Raw genomic sequence first — 11,897 nt, 5'->3', positions numbered from 1 at the left:
TGCCGCCATCTTTATGCACCTACGCTATTGGGAATAAGAAATTAGTTATTCAACACTATGTATGAGCCAAGGGTACAAAGGATACAAAGATAGAAAAATGTGTTCTGACATTTAAATGCACTTAAAGGGGTGTGGTGGTGACTTTCTGAACTGTTAAGAACACAGTTTAAAGTAATATAGACAGATATTGGTATTTCAGTTGTGATTGGGGTGTATTGAACAAATTATTAGGACATTTTTGGATGCATTTTCCATTCAAAATTGACCAGAAACAACCATTTCAAAGCTATTAAAAATATATATACAGTATTTATTACGGGGGGGATGCCCTAAACCACTCTAGAGAACCCATTGCTGCTGACCCTGAACCCCACAATATCCAACACAAAGTTACACCCTACATGATACATAACTTCACCAATGTCTGAGTGGTTTTGATTGGCTCTTCCTTTATCAAACATGACATCAGTTCACAAGGAGAGGTGGAGACAGACAGATGGAGACTTGAGATTTGTTACACCATATAATCCAATTGAACCTGATCACATGCGCTTATTATATTTCAATATCTTTGCCCATAGTTGAACTACTGTATGCCTTTACATCTCTGAGGACAACGTGCTGTTAGTGCTCATACTACAAAATTGAGTAGGCCGATCTACATCGACAATAGCCAATGGACTATGCATCATTAGCATCATACCCTTGGCCATTACACCTGCCCTATGGGTTCATTCATATCAGGCACATTGTGCAGCATTAGAACAATAATTACTGCTGTATTCAGTACTGATCTAGTTTTAGCATCTCCTCTCCTCTTAGAGGAAGCCTGCACTGCATTGCCCTGCCCCTTCTCCCCACGTTGTTTAAAGATTAAAAAGCACAGTTCTCTTCGAAGGCCACGATTTTTGCTAAGGCATTTCATTTTCCCATCCCACTCAGCTCTTGTCTTATCTAGCGCAGTTCTACAGCGAGACACTGTGTGGGATGAAAGGGAGGAAGAACAAAACATGTTTTTGGTTTATTTATTTATTGTCCGTTCCCCATCCTCCATCCTTGACAAGAAAGCAAATAGACCAAATTAACAGACGCTCAATTTTTCTGCTGAATTTGGCGCAAAGTTCCTAATTTATTACTTTGAAAAATGCTTAAGTCCAGTCCAGAGAATACCACAATAGACTGAAGTTGCAAGTGTACTTGCCCCTTTTCAGAATTTTAGGAAATAAAATACACGTGCACTCACTTAGTAAAACGTTTCCATGATGAAAGGCTGGCACACCAGAGCATATCCTTACAGCCATACTTTACATTTTAATTGATTTAAGTGTCCTCGAGTCACTGTAACATTTAAAGTGACTGGCCGTCATTCCAGTTTAATGGGATATTAACTTGTGGAGACCTTAGTTTAGGCTGCGATCCTATCCTCCTATTGAACCTGCTCTTCTCAGGTGTGCTGTGTGTCTGTGAGAGGAGAACTCATCACTATTCAGGCCCCGGCCCCAGCATTGCACTGCTTGAATAATGATGCCGCTGCTTGCCCTGTCCTCCGGTGTGTGGGTGCAGTGATCCACTGGGCTGTTTTCTATAGTCCTACCAGGAAATATACTCTTAGAGGAAATGTAGCCTGTACTTTGTGTGGTACTATGGCAGCTGCCTTTACATGGTCATGACACAAGTTGTTAATCAGGAAAAACTAGTTTACTAATGGTATACTGTGCTTTTAGAAAGTATTTATACCCCTTGACTTATTCCACATTTTGTTGTGTTACAGCCTGAATTCATAATTGATTACAAAAAAAGGTCTCACCCATCTACACACAATACCCCATAATGACAAAGTGAAAACTATCAGGTATGAAGGTACGACCCAGATGCAGACAACGTCGAACTAACAATGGTTTAATAATCTAAAAGGGGCAGGCAATAGACAGGTCAAGGCAGACAGGGGTCAGTAAACCGGAGGTGGGTCAATGGTACTGGACGGCAGGCAGGCTCAGGGTAGGCAGAGGTCAATAATCCAGAGGTGGGGCAAAGGTACAGGTCAGCAGGCAGGCTCGGGGGTAGGCTCAGGGGCAGGCAGAGTGGTCAGGAAGAGTTGTCAGGCAGGCTCAAAGTCAGGACAGGCAAGGGTCAAATCCAGGAGGGCGAGAAAAAGAAAGACTGGGAAAAGTAGGAGCTGAGGCAAAAACGCTGGTTGACTTGACAAACAAGACGAACTGGCAGCAGATGAACAGAGAATTCACAGGGGATAATGGGGAAAATGGGCGACACCTGAAGGGGGTGGAGACAATCACAAAGACAGGTGAAACAGATCAGGGTGTGACAGTACCCCCCCCCCCCCCCCCCCCAGGGGCACCACCTGGCGTCCTACCTGGGCGCATACCTGGTTTACCGGTGTGCCGGCGGTGAAAGTCGGTGATGAGGGCTGGGTATTTGATGACTCTAGCAGGGACCCAGCACCTCTCCTCCGGGCCATAACCCTCCCAGTCAACCAGGTACTGGAAACCCAGAAGACAAAGGGCTGTGAGACACGGGCTTAATCCTAGACACATGGAAAGTAGGGTGAATATGGAGGGTACGAAGTAACAAAATACAAACAGCGGTGGGGCTAATAACTCTAGAGATGGGGAACAGGCCGATGAAATGGGGGGCAGGTCCCGGGTGGAGAGCTATACCCTCTGCTCGAGCCGATAGCAGGAGCCCGGTGGTGATCCGCTTGTCGCCTATACCTGGAAGTGATCTTCAACAGAGCGGCCCGGGCTCTCTTCCGGGTATGGCGACAACAGTGGATGAACATCTGGGCAGAGGGATTGCTGACTTCCTCCTCTTGCTCGGGGAAGAGCGGAGGCTGATATCCCAAGGAACACTCAAAGGGCGAGAGACCCATTGCAGAGCAAGGAAGGGTGTTGTAGGTGTACTCAACTCATACCAGTTGCTGATTCCAGGTGGTAGGGTTGGCGGAGACTAGGCAGCAAAGAGTCGTCTCTAAGTCCTGGTTGGCTTGCTCCAACGAGCCATTGGACTGGGTTTGGAATCTGGAACGCCTTTCAGAACCGGGACGAGAACTGCAGACCTCGGTCGAAGACCATGTCCACCGGGAGTTTGTGGATCCGGAAGACGTGCTGCACCATAAACTGAGTCGTTTCCTTAGCCGAGTGTAGTTTGGGGAGAGGAATGAAGTGGGCGAATTTGGAAAACCGGTCGAACACAGTCAGGATGGCAGTGTTGCCCTCAGACAAGGGGGAGACCCGTGACGAAATCCAGGGATATATGGGACCAGGGACGGTGAGGGACAGGCAGTGGTTGGAGAAAACCAGCCGGAGCTTGACGAAGAGTCTTGTTCTGTGCGCAGACGGCAACAAGCACGGCAACATCCCGAATCATAGTAGGTCACCAAAAACGTTGTTGCATGAAGGCCAGGGTCCGACGAGAGCCCGGGTGTCAGGCAAGCCTGGAGGAATGGGCCCACTTCAGGCCCGCGGAGCGGACAGCGTCCCCAATGTAGCTCTATATAGCCTTGGTCTCTGGTCCCAACAGAGAGTACAGACCTCTTTTAGTGTCGTGGTGCTAAGGAGAAGGTCAATTTAGCAGTCATAGGGGCAGTGCGGCGGAAGAGATGTGGCCCGGGACTTTCTGAACACCTGATACTCCGCGGGAATGGTGGAGAGGTCCGAGCCCCCAGGAAGACATCCCGGGGCAGGTTGCGCTGACTTCAGACAATGGGCGGGGCAGAACGGACTCCAGCCCATGATAGCACCCATAGACCAGTTGATGAGGAGATTGTGTCGCTGGAGCCAGGAGAATCCCAAAACCACTGGAATATGGGTGGACTTGATGAGCAGGAATTGAAAGGTCTCGCTGTGATTCCCTGACACACGTAGGTTGATGGGAGTGGTGTTATGGGTGACCCGACCTATAGAGCACCCATCCAGTGCTCTAACATCCATGGGAATGGAGAGGGGCTGTTCAGCTCGGAAGCCAGTGTGGTGTCCAAAGCTCTCATCGGCCCCAGAGTAAATGAGGACCCGGAGAGATTTGGGCTCGTTTCTCCACAGCAGAATGACATGAAGGGGTGTGAGTAAGGGAAGCAGAAAAGTTCTCCATATGTCCCACCAGAGTACTCGCTCCTACCGTTGAGCCTGGTCTTTTACCGGGCAAGAGGACACAAAATGACCAAAAGTCCCGCAATACAGACAGCTCCTTGTGTTTATCCTGTGTTGCCGTTCCGCTGGCGATAGCCCGGCTCTGCCTAGTTGCATAGGCTCGGGAAACAATGCCTCAGCCGTCTTCGGTGACCCTCAAGGAAGTTCGGGAAACCTTGTTTGCTCTCGGCAACCGGACCATCGAGGACTTCGGGGATGTCTGAGGAATCCCTGGACGTGCGAGCGAAATCGAATTTCCTCTCCATCCGTCGTTCCCACAATCGCCCGTCGATGCGGATGGTCAAAGCGATGAGGGAGTCAAGATCCGTGGGTAACTCCCGAGCAGCAAGCTCGTCCTTAACCTCCTCCGAGACACCATACAGGAACATGTTGAACAGTGCTTCCTGGTTCCACACACTCTGCTGCCAATGTGTGGAAATCCACCACATCGTCGGCCACCCTGTTGGAGTCCTGCCGGAGCTGGATTTGCTTCCGGGCAGCTTCTCTCCCGGAGAACGGGGCATCAAAAACCTTCACCTCTCCCCCGAACCCCTGCAGACTCACGCACACGGCCGGCTGTTCCCATACGGCGGCAGTCCAGGTGAAAGCTCTCCCAGACATCAGCAGGATGAGGTAGGCTCTTGGAGGTAGGCTCTTGGAGCGATTCGAGGGGAAGGAGGATTGCTGAAGCTCAAATGAGGGCACACTAAGCTAAAAACACCCCTCAGTAGCTTGGCTCTCGATTAAAGCATTCCGGGGGAAGTAAACGGGGCTGCCGGGAAGGTGGAGTTCGTACTAGTACTATCCGTACTATCCGGTATGAAGGTAAGACCCAGATGCAGACAGCGTCAAATTAACAATGGTTTAATAATCCAACAGGGGCAGGCAATAGACAGGTCAAGAAAGGCAGGGGTCAGTAAACCGGAGGTGGGGCAACGGTACCGGACGGGAAGCAGGCTCAGAGTCAGCAGAGGTCAATAATCCAGAGGTGAGCAAAGGTACAGGTCGGCAGGCAGGCTCAGATTCAGGACAGGCAAGGGTCAAAACCAGGAGGGCGAGAAAAAGAAAGACTGGGAAAAGCAGGTGTTGAGGCAAAAACGCTGGTTGACTTGACAAACAAGATGAAACTGGCAACAGAGGAACAGAGAACACAGGTATAAATACACAGGGGATAATGGGGAAGATGGGTGACACCTGGAGGAGGGTGGAGACAATCACAAAGACAGGTGAAACAGATCAGGGTGTGACAGAAAACATGTCTTTAGACATTTTTGCAAATTTACTGAAGCACCTTTGGCAGCGATTACAGCTGTGAGACTTTCTGAGTAAGTCTTTAAGAGCTTTCCACACCTGGATTGAGCAACATTTTCCCATTATTATTTTCAAAGTGCTTCAGGCTCTGTCAAATTGATTGTTGATCATTGCTAGACAACCATTTTCAGGTCTTGCCATAGATTTTCAAGTAGATTTATGTCAAAACTGTAACTCAGCCCCTATTCACTCAACCTATTTGGCCTTGTGATTTAGGTTATTGTCCTGCTGAAAGGTGAATTTATCTCCCAGTGTCTGGTGGAAAGCAGAGTGAACCAAGTTTTCCTCTAGGATTTTGCCTGTGCTTAGCTCTATTAAGTTTATTTTTTATCCTGAAAAACACTCCAGTCCTTAACGATTACAAGCATACCCATAACATGATGCACCCACCACTATGCTTGAAAATATGGAGAGTGGTACTCAGTAATGTGCTGTATTGGATTTGCCCCAAACATAACACATTGTATTCAGGACATAAAGGTAATTTCTTTGCCACATGTTTTGCTGTATTACTTTAGTGCCTTGTTGCAAACAGGATGAATGATTTGGAATATTTTTATTCTGTACAGGCTTCCTTCTTTTCACTCTGTCAATTAGGTTAGTATTGTGGAGTAACTACAATGTTGTTGATCCGTCCGTAGTTTTCTCCTATCACAGCCATTAAACTGTAACCGTTTTAAAGTCACCATTGGCCTCATGGTGAAATCCCTGAGTGGTTTCAATCCTCTCCGGCAACTGAGTTAGGAAGGATGCCTTTGTAGTGACTGGGTGTATTGATACACCACCCAAAGTGTAATTAATAACTTCTCCATCCTCAAAAGGGATATTCAATGTCTGCGTTTTTTTAAACCCATCTACCAATATGTGCCCTTTGTGAGGCATTGGAAAACCTCATAGTTTTGTGGTTGAATCTGTGTTTGAAATTCACTGTTTGACCAAGGGACCTTAAAGATAATTGTATGTGTGGGGTACAGAGATGAGGTAGTCGTTCAAAAATCACATTAAACACTATTATTGACAACTGTGTGAGTCCATGCAACTTATTATGTGACTTGTTAAGCACATTTTTACTGATTGACTCAAGACATTTAAGATTTTCATTTTTTTATAATTTGTAAAATTGTCAAGCAACATAATTGCTCTTTGACATTATGAGGTATTGTGTATAGGCCAATGACAAAAATTCTAAATGTAATCTACTTTAAATTCCTACTATAATATAACCAAATGTGGGAAAAGTCAAGGGTGTGACTACTTTCTGAAGGCACTGTATGCTTCTACTCAATCAGCTGATCTAAACAATAGTTTGTATCATAACAGTGTAGTTCGGTACTATAAGCTAACATCAGCTGTTTAATAGTGTATGTTAATATATTTGGCTAATGTCTATCAGATTTGTTTTACAAAAAATGTGTGCTGCATTAACACCATCAAGAGATTATATAGTTTGACCTAGGACACAAAGTGTTCTGTTCGTTTTTTAGCTTTATTTAACTAGGCAAGTCAGTTAAGAACACATTTTATTGTCAATGACAGGCTAAGAACAATGCTGTGCCTTCAGGGGTAGGACAACAGATTTTAACCTTCTCAGCTCTAGTTCGGATTCGATCATGCAATCTTTCAATTACTAGTCCAACACTCTAACCACTAGGTTACCTGCAGCCCATCATACTTGACATTTCGATGAATGTCCTTAGAATTGTATAATTAACGGCTTTTGGAAAGTGGTAAATCGTATTATGCTATCCATGTGAGGATATTCATCGAGCATGATACAAAATAATATTTCGATAGAGGGCTTTGGTAGATAGTTTGGAGTCTCCAAAAGTCCCATCTGACTATTTGGAGCAAATCATTCCTTATTGTTCTTCTGGAGTTACAAAGAGGCCCATGCATAAAATGTGATGTTTACTGTTTTATTTAAGAATAAAATAATTTGCCTAATTAAATATGATTATCTAATAATCAATTCCGTTCCATTCACTGCGTAATTCTGCTTCAGGTTTTGGTATCGCCTCGTTTTCTGTCCCTGTGGGTGACAGGAGGGAGCAGTAGCCTACTGAATAATCTGTATTCCACCGCTAGTAAATAAACACCCTGTGATCTTCCTATCTTCACAAAGCTCCTGAGGGGTAAACTACAGAAATAATACATATTTTTCATAAACTGATGAATGGGAGTTTTCTACCCGCGGAATTCTGAAGCAGAAGCATACTGGAAAAGGGGCGCATACCAGACTGATGAACAGCCCTTTCTCTCAATGAGACCCGAAGTGAAAAGACGCAGTAATGAATGACAGTATACTGGCAAGAGCAGCAGCCGTGCGCAGCTACATCGAGCACAAAATAACTATTGTGGGGATAGATGATTGATAACGCAACTGCTATAGTGCAGGCTGGGAGAGCGAAACAGATTTAATTTTCTTACGCTACAGCTGGTTCAGTGCCACTGGGTGCTGCATGGATTATTATTGCAATCAGTCCTTCTACATCAGCCACTGCTATTACTTAGGAATTCCGGACGGCTGTCTGAGGAGCAATATTGCTGCAGAGCTCAACGGGAATGCCATGTGTCGTGGCGCGACATAAGAACCGCTTTGTGGTGTCTTGTCCACCGGGACAGGTGGTGTTGTGTGTGCTGGGGGTTGGTGGGAGTATATGAATACACAACCCGAGAGACAGTTGTGTTAGGGATGTCACGCCGCCGTACGGGATCAGTTTTTGCCAGAGACAGGTGCGACATAGAGGAGTAGTAGTTTACAAACGACGTTGGATTGGTGTTGACGAAAACCTCGGGCCTGTCTATCCTTTTCTTACATACTGGATATTAATCCAGGGGACATCATACTGTGGAGGCAAGAACTGTGTAATCGTCGCGTTCCGGGCGCACCTTTTACTCGACAATCAGCGGTAAGTGGGCAGAACTGTCCAACGTTGGGGTCCGGTGTTGCGCGCTATGGGACATTGCCTCCCGTAGCGCCATGCCGATGCTTTGGGTATAATGGTGTTCCGAACATAATGAAATGTGATGAGTTTGAAAACGTCTCAAACGAATGTGGGGAACTTACTTGAAATACGGCATTTGCCCTCTGATGGAGTGTCACCAGCCAGCCTCACATGTCGACACACATAATTGTGACATAATTATAGGCTACAATTTTGTTCCATAGGCTAATATTACCTGGATTTTCTAGCATTGTGTAGTTTCTCGATTTCATACTGCGTAGCTCCATGTCCAAGCTACATACATTTTTTTGTTGTTTTAACAGAGACAGCACGATTTATTGTTGACGACTATGAGAAGGAATGCTAATGTCTGACTTCCCTATATATTAGGAAAGCAACCGAGACTGATTTTTTTTTGCTATATTCAAAAGAATGTTATGAATGCTATGATAATGTATTTTCCCAACTAGCCTACCGTTACAATGAATTGAACACTACAACTCTATTATTATTATTATTATTATCATTGATTAAATGTAATCAAAAAATGTAAATGCACAAAATGACTCATTTTACTCTTCTTTCACGCGGAGAGTTCAGTAGCTATGAGAGCAGCAGCCCTCTGTGACTGGTGTGTGTGTGTCTGTCTAGTGGCGCTGCTGGTGGTTGTGTATGCTGCGCTGTGATCCTGTCCAAGGCCCGGGTGTCCCTACACCCGTCCTCCCCTCGGGCTCTTCTCGCTCCCTTTCCCTCTGTCCTTCTCTTTTTACAGCAGCTGCTGCTGTCTTTACATCACACTGAGTTAGCGGGCTGGCTAGAGTCAAAATCAAATTCGCGTTTTTCTGAATTGATGACACTGAGCTCCCCAAAGTTTCTTATTTTGGGAGAAAGCTGCAGGTTTTTGTTGTGCTCCCGGTTTCAAATTCAAATTGCCTTTGAGCTGCCTTTTGTTGGGCACTGAGGTTTGTGACTGGAAAGGGAGAAAAGTAAGTGAAGTCCCCAAGGGTCAGAGCATTCCAATAATGAGCCCAAGTGTGAGAGAGGAGAGCAGAGTGGGAGAGAAAAGAGGGCTAGGGAGTGGAGACAGTTTTGTGAAAGCTAAGATATAGCCAAGGGAATAGCACAAGCCCTCCCCTCACTCATGTGTCAATCAGGCTCGAAGGACAAGGGGCTCTTTAATATCCCCTGAAAGCCCCCTCTCTCTCCCTGGACTCTGCCACAGGTTGCATACCTTACCTACCTTCTCTAACCTATACTCTTCTGATGCCCAGATGCTGGGCTGTTGTTCTACAGTCCCAGCTTCGTGCCATTGTTTTCTTTGCCTGTGTGAAGAGGAAGAGACAGCTAAATGGAGAAAATAGAATAAGAGAGAGTGAAGGGCTGCTGGCTGCATCTGGCTAATGATTCATCTGTTGGTGCTGTGTTGTGTTGCGTGCTGTGTGTTCTCCTGGCTAGGGAGTTTCTCTCCTACACCGCTCTCCCGGCTAATGCCTTCGACCTCCTCTTGTACACTCATCATCCCACTAGCACTCGTTACAGAAGAAATATCATAAAGAATACATTAGGTGATAAGAACAGAGGAAACACCTGTCTGATAAACGCTGTGATCTCCTCATTGTACTTTCATTTTTAATTTCCTCGAGCCGAGGAGGATGTATTAAATAAGAGCAAACGGACCCCTATCAGTAGGCCTACGGTAACTTTATACTCTCTCACTGCTCCAAGGTGGTGCTGATTTCACTGTTTTTTGTGCGACGCTTTCCTATTCTCCAGTGCTCCTCACAGCTTAACAAACTGTCCAGTGAAGCTCAGCTAATCCTCAGCAAGCAGAGCACAGTGATTTATTATGAAGTTACTTAATTTGGAAAGATCCACAACTTCCCTCCCTACTTCCCTCCCTGCACTCTGGGCCAAAGAACCCCTACTGCTTCCATTGTGGAATTCTGAACTAATTTGCAGGATCTGTCTGAGTGTGTATGTGAGAGAGAGGGGGACTGAGGAAGAAAGAAAAAGAAAGGGAGAATATGTTTTTCACAGTCTGTTAGTTTTCCTGTGTGTGTGTGATTCAGTGCCGTCCAGGATTTGTTGAATGGGGGCCCTGTTAGCACCCTCTCCATTCTCTAACAGTTGTGCACGCCAGCACCCCCCAAAGCAAGTGTTGTGCCTACTGTGCTAAAATAACAGGTGCCCCTGTCCTGTTGCAGGAGGACTTAATCCTGTCCCCGCCACCCCCTCCAGGGGGTTACGTCACCTGGCCAGAGGAGCCCCTATCACAGGCTCTGTGAGAGAGCTGGCGACATCTCCACCACCCTCTGACTGATTGCCTAACACCAATACAATTGAGCTGCCTGCCTGGGGGCCCCAAGGCTAACCTGCTCTGCCGCCCCTCCCACTCCCTTTCACCCCCTCTCCCTCCGCTGGACCTTGGTGTCAGGCCCTCCCAAGCAGTGTGGTCTCTCTGTGGGTTGTCACGAGAAGGACATTGCCCACTGGGACTGAATGGGACAAATTGACCGTAACAATGTTACCACTTAGCATGTGGAGTGGGGAGAAAGGGAAGGTGAAAGAGAGGCTTGGTGAGTGACAGGCCGTGCTGCAGAGATCAGCGTGAGGAGTGGACAGACAGGGCTCCTGTTGCATGAATCAGCAGTGCCTTGTATTATATCCATCTGACCTCGCCATTTACACCCAGCACACAGCAGCCTACCGCTGCTCCCGCTGTTTATGTTTGCCCAAGACTAGTACTGGGGTTGCTATGGCTGCAGGATAAACAGGTTAGCCGATGACCTCTGGAGCCTTTATTCCCATGGTCCAATGGGCTTGCAGGGTGGCGGCTGCCCCTGACCTGTGGAGAGGTGCGGCTGGAGCTGGCCAGGGGTCACCAATCCACCCATTAAAATGCAATAAGCCCTCTATCCCACAGGGACTGGCTCTGTAGTTTAATCACACTCTCCCGCTCTCTCGTCATCCGCACTCTCCCTTTTATCTTCCATCTCTCCTTCCTCTAATAATTTGTATATCTAGTGCAATACTAAAGCAAAGCAGGAGGATAAATGAGTGGAGTTCAAAGAGAACGTCCCCTGAAATAGTCAATAATGAGAGCTCTTTCATTTTCCCTCAACAGCTTTCACATTGCTGCTCTCTCATTTTGAGTCATTTGTCTTCTATGTTTTAATTTGCTGTCTGTGGACTCTGAAAAGTCTCTGAGAAGGTGAAGGGTATCTGTTACATAAGCCTGGGATGATGGAGGAGCACAATGCTACAGTCTCACTGAGGACTGACTAGGCTAGCTGTTGAACAAAGATCGGAATGATTTTCACGGCCTGTTTGCTTGTCATTGAGGCGTTTTCACATGGCTCTCTCCCCTCAATGAATGAGACTGCTGACATCGCCGTTGTAGCATATAGAGGTTTGTTAACGAGGGGAGGGACTAGTGAGGGGCCACTGCAAGGAGAGATGGGGACAGTTTGGTCCCCCCTATACTCTCTACACATACACA

At 46.6% G+C, this 11,897-nt stretch overlaps 1 protein-coding gene across 2 annotated transcripts in view; it reads left to right on the top strand.

Annotated features, from left to right (window-relative positions):
- The first annotated feature begins 8,002 nt into the window (after nucleotides 1-8,002).
- The window catches only part of LOC139409211 (sema domain, transmembrane domain (TM), and cytoplasmic domain, (semaphorin) 6Bb), a 137,682-nt gene continuing 133,787 nt past the window's right edge, over nucleotides 8,003-11,897 (top strand). The window contains exon 1 of one of the 2 annotated variants that reach the window (XM_071154045.1): nucleotides 8,003-8,362. The gene's annotated coding sequence lies outside the window, so the exon portion shown is untranslated. The remainder of the gene's footprint in view (nucleotides 8,363-11,897) is intronic. The other variant, XM_071154046.1, reaches the window with a different exon arrangement.

Source organism: Oncorhynchus clarkii, chromosome 5 (assembly GCF_045791955.1).
Source record: "Oncorhynchus clarkii lewisi isolate Uvic-CL-2024 chromosome 5, UVic_Ocla_1.0, whole genome shotgun sequence".
Lineage (NCBI taxonomy): Eukaryota > Metazoa > Chordata > Actinopteri > Salmoniformes > Salmonidae > Oncorhynchus > Oncorhynchus clarkii.
Note: the sequence above shows the minus strand (reverse complement) of the source record. Positions and strands in the feature narration are given on the sequence as shown.